Below are 11,873 nucleotides of genomic sequence, written 5' to 3' on the forward strand. Positions count from 1 at the left end.
CATATCATAATTGTATTTTAATTATTTTGTAACATTTGCATTGAAGTAAACTTGTTTTCTAATGTAGTTTTCAAACCCATAAAGGCATTGGCTAGGTTGCATATTATGAGGATTGTCACTATCATTGAACTTCATTAGAGAATTTACCTCTACCACCTTAGGCAGTGGTGGTGTATTAAGCCCATGTATTTCTTCAATGGGAGGTAAATTTTTAACATCCTCAGGTTTAATACCCTTTTCCTTCATAGATTTCCTTGCCTCTTGCATATCTTCGGGACTGAGATATAATATACCCCTCTTCTTTAGAGTGGGTTTAGGCGGTGATTCAGGAAGAGTCCAATCATCATAATTTTTCAATATGTTATATAATAATTCTTCCACTTGACCAACAGTTCGTTCCCTGAAAGCACAACCAACACAACTATCTAGGAAGTCCCTAGAAGCATCGGTTAGTCCATTATAGAAGATATCAAGTATTTCATTTTTCTTAAGAGGATGATTAGGCAAAGCATTAAGTAACTGGAAAAGCCTCCCCCAAGCTTGTGGGTGACTATCTTCTTTAATTTGAACAAAGTTAAATATTTCCTGTAAGGCAGCTTGTTTCTTATGAGCAGGAAAATATTTTTCAGAGAAGTAATAAATATTATCCTGGGGACTACGCACACAACTAGGAGCAAGAGTATTGTACCAAGCTTTAGCATCACCCTTCAATGAGAACGGAAATAATTTGAGAATATAGTAATAGCGAGTTTTCTCATCATGCGTAAAAAGGGTAGCTATGTCATTCAACTTAGTAAGATGTGCCACAATAGTTTCAACTTCATAACCATGGAAAGGATCAGATTCAACCAAAGTAATTAACTCTGGGTTGACAGTGAATTCATAATCCTCATTTCATTCTAGCATTCAGAGATTTTTCATTATACTTGCATAATAATTTCTCTAGATCATCTCTATCCCTACAAGCAAGAATATCTCCAATTGTCTCCTGACTCATAACATAACCTTCTGGTACCTTAGACAATTCATATCTAGGAGGGCTAGTTCTAGCAGGTGTTTCAGGAGTTTCAGTTTCAAGCTCATTATCTGATTCAACAACATCATGTTGTATTACTCTAGCAATTTGTTTATCAAGAAAGTCACCAAGTGGCACATCATCATTAAGCAAGATACTAGCATCATCATAAGCATTATCCATAGCAGAAGTAGCATCATCAATAACTTGCAACATATGGGAATTAATAGCATGTGGTGGTGTTGCAAGTTCACATATAATAGAAGGTGAATCTAAAGCAAAACTGGATGGAAGTTCCTTACCTCCCCTCGTCTTTGAGGGAAATATCTTAGTCTTAACATCCTTCAGATTCTTCATAGTGATAATATGATAGTAATCCCAAGTGACTCAACAAATATAGCTATGCTCCCCGACAACGGCGCCAGAAAAAGGTCTTGATAACCCACAAGTATAGGGGATCACAATAGTTTTTGAGGGTAGAGTATTCAACCCAAACTTATAGATTCGACACAAGGAGAGCCAAAGAATATTTGAAGGTATTAGTAGCTGAGTTGTCAATTCAACCACACCTGGAGATTAATTATCTGCAGCAACGTCATCAGTAGCCAAGTAATTTGATAGTTTTGATAACAGTAGCAACAGTAATGGTAACGGTAATAGTGATAGCAATAGTTTTGTAGCAAGTGTAACAATGATGATAGCAGTAGTAACTTAGCAAGTACAATATAGGATAAATTTGCAGGCATTGGATCGGTGACTTGTTGGATGATATTCATCATGAGATAGTTATAACCTAGGGTGATACGGCACTAGCTCCAGTTCGTCAATATAATGTAGGCATGTATTCCGTAAATAGTCCTATGTGCTTATGTAAAGAACTTGCATGGCATCTTTTGCCTACCCTCCCGTGGCAGCATCATCCATATTGGAAACTAAGGGATATTAAGGGCTCATTTTAATAGAGAACTGGAACAAAACATTAACACATAGTGAATACATGAACTCCTCAAACTACGGTCATCACCGGGAGTGGTTCCGATTATTGGCACTCCAGGATTGTCGGATCATAACACGTAGTAGGTGACTATAACTTGCAAGATCGGATCTAGAACATGGATATAATGGTGATAACATAAATGGTTCAGATCTGAAATCATGGCCCAAAAAGCAAGAAAAATAAATTTTAGCATGGATGATACCACTGGTGCACGTCGGTGCTATACAAACGGTTTTAACCCCTTTTCATGACGACATTTGGAACCGTCGCCAAGTGAGTGTGGGCGATAGGGGGTCCTTCCCATACGACCCAGAAACCGTCAGGGATAGGGCCCATACAGTACTCCTACTCGTTTTTGCTCGCATTGCCATCGCAGTCGGTATTCTGTGGTGCTACATTTATGATGCGCGGCCCATCACAAACAGTTCACTATTATAGAACATGTATGATGCGCGGCCCATCACAAATGGTTCACTGTTAAGAAGATTAGCTAATTGTCGTACGAGTGCTGGACAAGATTATGAAATGTCGGACCGTCGTAACATTGTAGTACACGACAACTATCGCACACACTATTCTGTGGTGCAACGTTTACGATGCATACTTCATCAGAAACAGTTCATGGTTGTGAATCGTGTACGATAAGGCAACTAACACAAACGTTTAGTTTGCCAGCACCGTTTGTGATATTGTCTGACATCGCACACGCTTTGCAAACGGCAACTGTGTGCATGCTTGCACACGTTTCCTCTCTGTGAACCGTCTGGAATTGTGGTGTATATCGCAAACGTTTGTGTTTTACCAACCATGCATGCCGTAACAACCTAGAGAGCGTAATTTCACTATAATTTAATTGCCGCTATTTCAAATTGTACCGGATTTGAATTTGAATTTGAATGTATGCTACAACTTTATTCATATCCATCAGGTTCAAACAACCAATGCATTATTCGATTCATAGGTACATATGTTCAAGAATTACATAAGAACCAAATAAAGAATGATGAACCACAATTGTATACTTGTACTATTAAAGACGGTAAAGAAAGAGGAGAAATATATTCTGGTGGGTGAACAAGGTGAAGCGGAATGCCCATATTGTGCCCTCCTCCATGCAGAAGGCACGCACGACTCTAGTCCAACCCCTTGTGATGGTCGACCGCCCATCCTTCACGGTCTTCATGAAAACATCTAGATATTCATCATGTTTTGGTAGAAATACTTTAACCTTTGCATGCCCACCAATCATGTAGTTTGACATGTAATCTTGAGTAAACTACTTTGGCAACCACTGCAAAGGAAAAGGATTCAGACATTGTCATCTAACACAACTCATTATGGGCAGTAAAAAGAAGGCTATAGAGTTCTTACTTAGCATCCCGCAGTTCGTTGTTGTCTTGGATAAAGTGTAAACAAATAGTTTAATTGCCATCTTTTGACCCATTTTACTAACAATCTTTATCAGCTTCCTCACTTGATGCTGGTTCATCGATATCGCATTGCCCCATACGCAGAAAGGGTCGAAGCGCGGATCTTTACCAATGACATATGTACCAAAAAGCACCAAGTTAATATTAGAATCTAAACAACAATTGCACAATGATGTAGTACAACACTCTTTTATAATATGTCTATATACATCTGTATGTGGTAGTTCTTTTGAAATCTCTAAAAAGACAAATATTTAGGAACAGAGGGAGTATCTTATAACATCCAATATACTCACATATTAGATGAATTAACATCTTATATTTTGGGCCGGAAGGAGTTTAGTGCATTCTTACAAATTATCAGCTGATTAACTACTATTGTATCCATGGGTTACAGTTAGTTTGAGCTAGTTCGGGCTCAAATAGCCCTAAAGTATATCTAAACATGAGTGCTAGTTTGAGCTAGTTGCATCTATAACCCACCCCAAAAAACTATCCAACTCAAGAGGTGCTAATTGGAGCTAGTTCTCCTAGTGCATTTATTGTCAATCTAACCCTGCCATCCAAACAACTCTTTGGATGGAGTTAGTTCAGGGTTAGTCATGAGCTAGAAACTAACTCTAACCTCTAGCTAAGTTGAGTATCCAAACAGGGTTGTGTTGTTGTTGTTGCTGCTGCTCTTCTACGTATATATAGACATCATTCGAACATTAATGTAACACTCTTCCTTGTTGCTATGTAGCCTAGGATTGCATATTTAGACATTAAGTAAAGTGCATGTTGCTATGTAGCCTCACATATATTACATATGGCCCTAGTTAACCTAACAATAAATGGGTTGCAGATATATTCAGTTAAAAGTCCGATTCACCGATTAGTCCTTTATCAGTCGTCGGCCTATATGGTACCAGCTACCGATATCCTGAACAGTGAGCAGATATAAGCCATGGGATGAAACTAACCTCGATGGAAAATAGCAGTCGTTCTCAAAATTATCCTGTGTAGGTACATCGAGAAGCATGTTAAGCACAACAGGCTAAACATCAACCAAAATTATCCATGGCAGACTAATCTCCAAAAGATAGCTTCAGTGTGCAGGTTTAAGCATGCTAGTAAAGCAAAACAACTGGAAAGGTGTGCTAACTGCAACAGGCCTAACATTTAATAACAAGCTAACATAGTAATTCAAACTGGTATTGTGCCGGTCTAAGTACACTGGTTATTGTTAAATAAAAATGGAAAGACATGTTAACTACAAGATGTCGCAACCAAATGTAGTCATTCATAGTGGTATTGTTGAAACTGGTACTGATGAAATTGAACTGCACAGTTCATACTTGCACATATAGAACATCACATTGTGAATAACTGTAATAAACAAGGCATACTACGAACAACCAAAGATAGCATTTGAAACTGGACATATGCTAACTACAAACAACCGAACAACCAAAAAACTTTAAAAGATGCATATGCTAGCTATAACAGGCTTAACAGCAAGAAAATATATGCATTCCTATCGGTATGTTTAAAACTGGATTGATGAAATGTACTGCACAGTAAATAATTGCACATATTGAGCATCACATTGTGAACAACTGAAATAAACAAGGCATGCTACAAACAACCAGATATAGCAATTAAAACTGGACATATTATAACTAGACTACAAAAGGGACTCGACAAAACAAATCATGGGTTTCCCCCTGTGAAGAGGCATGACAAAACAAATCATGGGTTTCCTCACTTGTCAGAGATGGGCTCGTTCTCGTGGGAAGAGCACGAACCCTGGATGCGCTCCATGTTGTCACAGATGGGCTCCTTCCCCTTGGAAGAGCACGGCTGTAGGGTGCCCTCCCTAATGTCGCAGACGGGCGCTTTCCCCTTGGAAGAGTCGATGTGATCTTTCCCCTTGGAAGATCCGGAGAGGGTGCCCTCCTCGTGGTCGCCATCGATGAGGTCTGACTTGGAAGCTGTGGATCCCAAGCCAGTGTCACAGAACGTGTTGGGGATATTACTACTGGGCGTAAACCGGCCTATCTGGGCCGGGTTAATTTCAATAGTAGTTAATTATGTTAAAGCCCAAGAAGGCAGATAAGAGCTCAAGGCCCATAGTCGGTTCAAGGCCTGTAGCCGTAAACCGGTGTTGGTATTTAACTTGTATTATAAGTTAGGAATAAGTAGAGACCAAACTTGACACATCTATGAGCCAGTATTGGGACTCTGTGAACCGACGGGAGTCACCCGTATATATAAGGGGATGACCCGGCGGCGGTTCAAGGACAATAGACAACAACTCGAGACTTAGGCGAAGCTTGTTTGCTCCCTAGTCATCAAAACCCCATCAATTCCATCACAACTAGACGTAGGCTTTTACCTTCATCGAAGGGGCCGAACTAGTATAAACTCTCTTGCGTTCCTGTGTCCGCTTTAACCCCTTCAAGCTAACCCGTTGCGATGGCTCCACAACTAAGTCCTTTCTCTAGGACATCTGCCATGACAAAACCACGACAGTTGGCGCCCACCATGGGGCTATCGCACGATGGTTTCAAGTTCTTGGAGGGCCGCTTTGAAGGACTCGAGGGCTACATTGTGGGACGGATGACTAAGACTCGTCGCGGCAAGCTCTACATCGATGATGCAGATGGGGCCCCGAGGCCGGCTTAGTTGAGTACGGGTGAGGGAGTCCTGGATTAGGGGGTGTTCGGGTAGCCGGACTATACCTTCAGCCGGACTCCTGGACTATGAAGATACAAGACTGAAGACTTCGTCCCGTGTCTGGATGGGACTTTCCTTGGCGTGGAAGGCAAGCTTGGCAATGCAGATATTCAAGATCTCCTACCATTGTCACTGACTCTATGTAACCCTAACCCTATCCGGTGTCTATATAAACCGGAGGGTTGTAGTCCGTAGGCAATCAACTTCATCAGACAACAATCATACCATAGGCTAGCTTCTAGGGTTTAGCCTCCGTGATGTCGTGGTAGATCTACTCTTGTACTACCCATATCATCAATATTAATCAAGCAGGACGTAGGGTTTTACCTCCATCAAGAGGGCCTGAACCTAGGTAAAACATCGTGTTCCCTACCTCCTGTTACCATCCGGCCTAGACGCACAGTTCGGGACCCCCTACCCGAGATCCGCCGGTTTTGACACCGACATTGGTGCTTTCATTGAGAGTTCCTCTGTGTCGTCGCCTTTAGGCCCGATGGCTCCTTTGATCATCAACAACGATGTGGTCCAGGGTGAGACTTTTCTCCCCGGACAGATCTTCGTCTTCGGCGGCTTCACTCTGCGGGCCAATTCGCTTGGCCACCTGGAGCAGATCGAAAGCTACGCTCCTAGCCACCAAGTCAGGTTTGGAAGCTTAAACTACACGGCTGACATCCGCGGAGACTTGATCTTTGACGGGTTCGAGCCACGGCCAAGCGCACCGCACTATCTCGAGGGGCATGATCTAGCTCTGCCCCCGGACAGTGTCCTGGAGGCCGCACACGCATTGGTTCCGACCCTTAACTCGGAGCCTATTGCGCCAATCAAGGATGAGCGATTGGACGTCACCTCGGGGGCTGCGATCCCGAAAGCGATCGAGCCGAACGCTAGCCCCGCACTCTGCACGACCCATGACTCCGAGGAACCGGACTCCTTTCCGGACTCCGAACCCCCCGCGCCCCTGCCAATCGAATCCGATTGGGCGCCGATAATGGAGTTCGCCGCCGCAGACATCTTTCAGCATTCGCCTTTTGGCGACATCCTGAAATCTCTTAAGTCTTTGTCTTTATCAGGAGAGCCCTGGTCGGACTACGGTCAGTGAGGGTGGGATACGGACGATGAGGAAATTCAAGGCCCACCCACCACCCACTTTGTAGCCACTGTCGATGATCTAACCGACATGCTTGACTTCGGCTCCGAAGACATCGACGGCATGGACGACGATGTAGGAGACGAACAGGAACCAGCACCTGTAGGGCGCTGGAAGGCCACCTCGTCATATGAAATATATATGGTGGATACTCCAAAAGATGGAGAGGGCGATGGAACAGTGGGGGACGACACCCCCAAGAAACAGCCAAAGCGCCAGCGTCAGTGGCGCCGCTCTAAATCCCGCCAAAGCAAAAACGGTGATTCCTGCACGGGAGATAATACTACCCCAGATAGTGCCGAAGAACACCCATCTCTGCAAGATTCGACACAGGAAGATGGAGAAGCCAGCCCTCATGAGAGAGCGGCAGACCGAGAGGTCGAGGATGATAACTATACGCCTCCCTCCGAAGACGAGGCAAGCCTCGATGACGACGAATTCGTCATACCATTAGACCCCGCCGAACAAGAGCGTTTTAAACGCAGGCTTTTAGCCACGGCAAGCAGCCTCAAGAAAAAGCAGCAACAGCTTAGAGCTGCCCAAGATTTGCTAGCTGACAGATGGACTGAAGTCCTTGCGGCCGAAGAGTATGAACTCGAACGCCCCTCCAAGAGTTACCCGAAGTGCAGGCCGCTGCCCCGATCAGAGGAGGAAGCACCTACATCACCAGCGCATGACATGGCAAACCGGCCACCTCGCGGCCGCGACAGAGAGGCCTCTCAGCCCTCCACCCAAGCCATGCCCCGACGCCGCTCAACCAAGGCACGGGAAAATGCGCCCGACCTGCGAGACATACTGGAGGATAAGGCAAGACAAACAAGATCGATCTATGGATCGCGCAGGCGCCCTACGTCATGTGACAATGATCTGCACTCTGGATACAACAAATCTGGCCGGGCCGAACACAAGAGACATAGCTCTTCCAAGCTGCATCATGCTATAGCCCAGTACAAAGGCACCGCACACCCGCTATGCTTCACGAATGAAGTAATGGATCATAAAATCCCAGAGGGTTTCAAACCCGTAAACATCGAATCATACAATGGCACAACAGATCCGGCGGTATGGATCGAGGATTATCTCCTTCACATCCACATGGCACGCGGCGATGATCTACACGCCATCAAATACCTCCCGCTCAAACTTAAAGGACCGGCCCGGCATTGGCTTAACAGCTTGCCAGCGGACTCAATCGGTTCTTGGGAGGACCTGGAAGCCGCATTCCTCGACAACTTCCAGGGCACTTACGTGCGACCACCGGATGCCGACGACTTAAGCCACATAATTCAGCACCCAGAAGAATCGGCCAGACAATTCTGGACATGGTTTCTAACAAAGAAAAACCAGATAGTCGACTGTCCGGACGCAGAGGCCCTAGCAGCCTTCAAGCATAACATCCACGACGAGTGGCTTACCCGGCACCTGGGACAGGAAAAGCCGAAATCCATGGCAGCCCTCACGACATTCATGACCCGCTTTTGCGCGGGAGAAGACAGCTGGCTAGCTCGCAGTAACAACTTATCAAAGAACCCTGGTAATTCGGATACCAAGGACAAAAGTGGCAGGACACGTCGGAATAAGCAAAAACGCCGCGTTAGCAGCGACAGCAATGAAGACACGGCAGTCAATGCCGGATTCAAAGGCTATAAATCCGGTCAGCAGAAAAAGCCATTCAAAAAGAATACTCAGGGCCCGTCTAGTTTGGACCAAATACTCGATCGCTTGTGCCAGATAAATGGCACCCCCAAAAGGCCAGCCAATCACACTAGCAGGGATAGTTGGGTGTTCAAGGAGGCAGGCAAGTTAAGGGCCGAAAACAGAGACAAGGGGCTACACAGCGACGACGAGGAGCCCAAGCCGCCGAACAACAATGTACAGAAGGGCTTTCCCCCACAAGTGCAGACGGTGAACATGATATACGCAACCCACATTCCCAAGCGGGAGCGGAAGCGTGCGCTACGGGACGTATACGCGATAGAGCCAGTCGCCCCAAAGTTCAACCCATGGTCCTCCTGCCCGATCACCTTTGATCGAAGGAACCATCCCACTAGCATCTGTCATGGCGGCTTCGCCGCATTGGTTCTTGACCCAATCATCGACGGATTTCATCTCACAAGAATCCTCATGGACGGCGGCAGTAGCCTGAACCTACTTTATTAGGATACAGTGCGGAAAATGGGCATAGATCCCTCAAGGATTAAGCCCACAAGAATGACCTTTAAAGGTGTTATACCAGGTGTAGAAGGCAACTGTACAGGCTCAGTCACACTTGATGTGGTCTTCGGATCCCCGGACAATTTCCGAAGCGAAGAGTTAATCTTCGATATAGTCCCGTTTCGCAGTGGCTATCACGCCCTGCTCGGACGAACCGCATTTGCAAAGTTCAATGCGGTGCCGCACTACGCATATCTCAAACTCAAGATGCCAGGCCCTCGAGGAGTAATCACGGTCAATGGAAACACTGAACGCTCCCTCCGTACGGAGAAGCATACGACGGCTCTCGCAGCGGAGGTACAAAGTAGCCTTCTCAGGCAATTCTCCAGTACGGCCATTAAAAAGCCAGACACTGCCAAGCGCGCCCGAAGTAACCCACAGCAAGACCGCCTGGCACACTCTGAGCAAGCGTAGCAATGCAGCCCCAACCCCAGCTTTCGCGACATAGCGAAACCAGTACCTCGCATACATAACTACGCCCTTGAAATACCATGGGCACAGGGGAAGGGGCACAATAACGGCACGCCCAAAATACGGCTTAAAACGTACTAGGGGCTGCCGGATTCTTTTTTAATTTTTTCTTACTTTCAGGACTCCATACTTCGGACGACCTGTTCGGCAATTCGATTGCCGCACAAACGATGCAAGATCCAGGGAGGCAGACAAGCCACGCCGCATTATGGAACTCCCAGGTGGTCTCTGTTACGAGCGGTATACCTGTTTTAAATACAATTCCGCGGCCTGCCCCTAGTCATGACATACTGAATAGTCCAATATCTTTTGCTTACCGCACTATTTGTATCGTTCGGCTTTGATAAATAGCCTCTCTATAAACAATGCTTAGCTTCTTGTCTATTTTTTGCATTATCTTCTTTTCACATTTATGTTCATTAAATGACATGATTGCACCCGTACACCATGGTACGGCAAACACGCCAGGGGCTTCAGTACCCCTCATAATGGTGTGAGATGTCCATACACTTTCACAAGTGCGGCACCCCGAACTTATAGCACTATATGCATCGGCTCCGAATCATGATTTGGGTCAATAGTTGGGTTTGCCCGGCTCCTATGTTTTGGTGCCTTATGTTCCGCTCTATCGGCTAAGGTAGCACTAGGAGAACCACTACGATTGTGCCCTGGTTCAGCTGGGTTAAGCACCTCAGTGGAGAAAGCTAAAACTGACTGTCATGATGTGGCGAGAGACCGGTCGCTGTTCGAGAGGTTTTTCGAGTCCCTAAAGGCTTATGCCGCTTCGAGCGAGGATCTGGCTTTGTCCGGCCAAGGCGTGGATAGCGCCCCGAACTCGGTCTTCCGAACTAGGGGCTTCGCTGAAATTTAAAATTATAGAGTTCTATGGCTAAGTGAGAGTGTTCAAGCATTATAGTCCGATTGCCTGGTTCGTTGTGCTGAGCGCCTCCCTCGAAGGACCCAATCATGGGAAAAAGAGTGCTCGGGTTTATCCCGAACACCCCAACACTAGTGGCATGGGGGCAGAAGCCGACGACTGGCCATCTCTCAATTTTTTGATAAACGGCCGCACAAAAAGTAATATTTTAAATTCAAGCATTGCTTAGCGCATATGAACAAGTTTTCAGCGCACAGGATAACACGAGCGAGTTCATTCAAAAATTACATCCTTGGTACATTCATCCTCCACAAGGCGGGCACCAGCAAGAACATCCTTGTAATAGTTCTCGGGCTTGCGATGCTCCTTCCCCAGTGGCGGCCCGTCCTTCACAAGCTTCTCACCGTCCAGCTTACCCCAATGCACCTTTGCATGGGCAAGGGCCCTACGGGCACCTTCGATGCAGACGGAGCGCTTGATGACCTCGAGCCTTGGACAAGCCTCCACCAGCCGCCGCACCAGTCCGAAGTAGCTCCCACGCAGGGCCTCTCTAGGCGACAGCCGAACTATGAAGCCCTTCAGGGCCTGTTCGGCTGCCTTGTGGAGCTCGACCAGCTGCTTCAGCTAGTCGCTCAAGGGCACAGGGTGTCCGGCCTCAGCGTACTGAGACCAGAACACCTTCTCCATCGAGCTACCTTCCTCGGCTCCGTAGAATGCGGCGGCATCGGATACGCTGCGGGGAAGATCTGCGAATGCCCCTGGAGAGCTCCGGATTCGGGTAAGTAATAAGTAGTTTACTTTGCATATAGAATGCCTTACCCGCCGCTATCTTTTTCACCGCATCCAATTCCTGGAGGGCCTTCTGTGCTTCGGCCTTGGCAGATTTGGCAGTTTTAAGGGCCGCAGCAAGCTCAGACGCTCACGTCTTCGAGTCGAGCTCCAAACTCTCATGTTTGTTCATGAGAACCTGAAGCTCTTGCCGCACCTCGCCGACCTGCGCCTCA

Source organism: Triticum dicoccoides, chromosome 3A (assembly GCF_002162155.2).
Source record: "Triticum dicoccoides isolate Atlit2015 ecotype Zavitan chromosome 3A, WEW_v2.0, whole genome shotgun sequence".
Taxonomy (NCBI): domain Eukaryota; kingdom Viridiplantae; phylum Streptophyta; class Magnoliopsida; order Poales; family Poaceae; genus Triticum; species Triticum dicoccoides.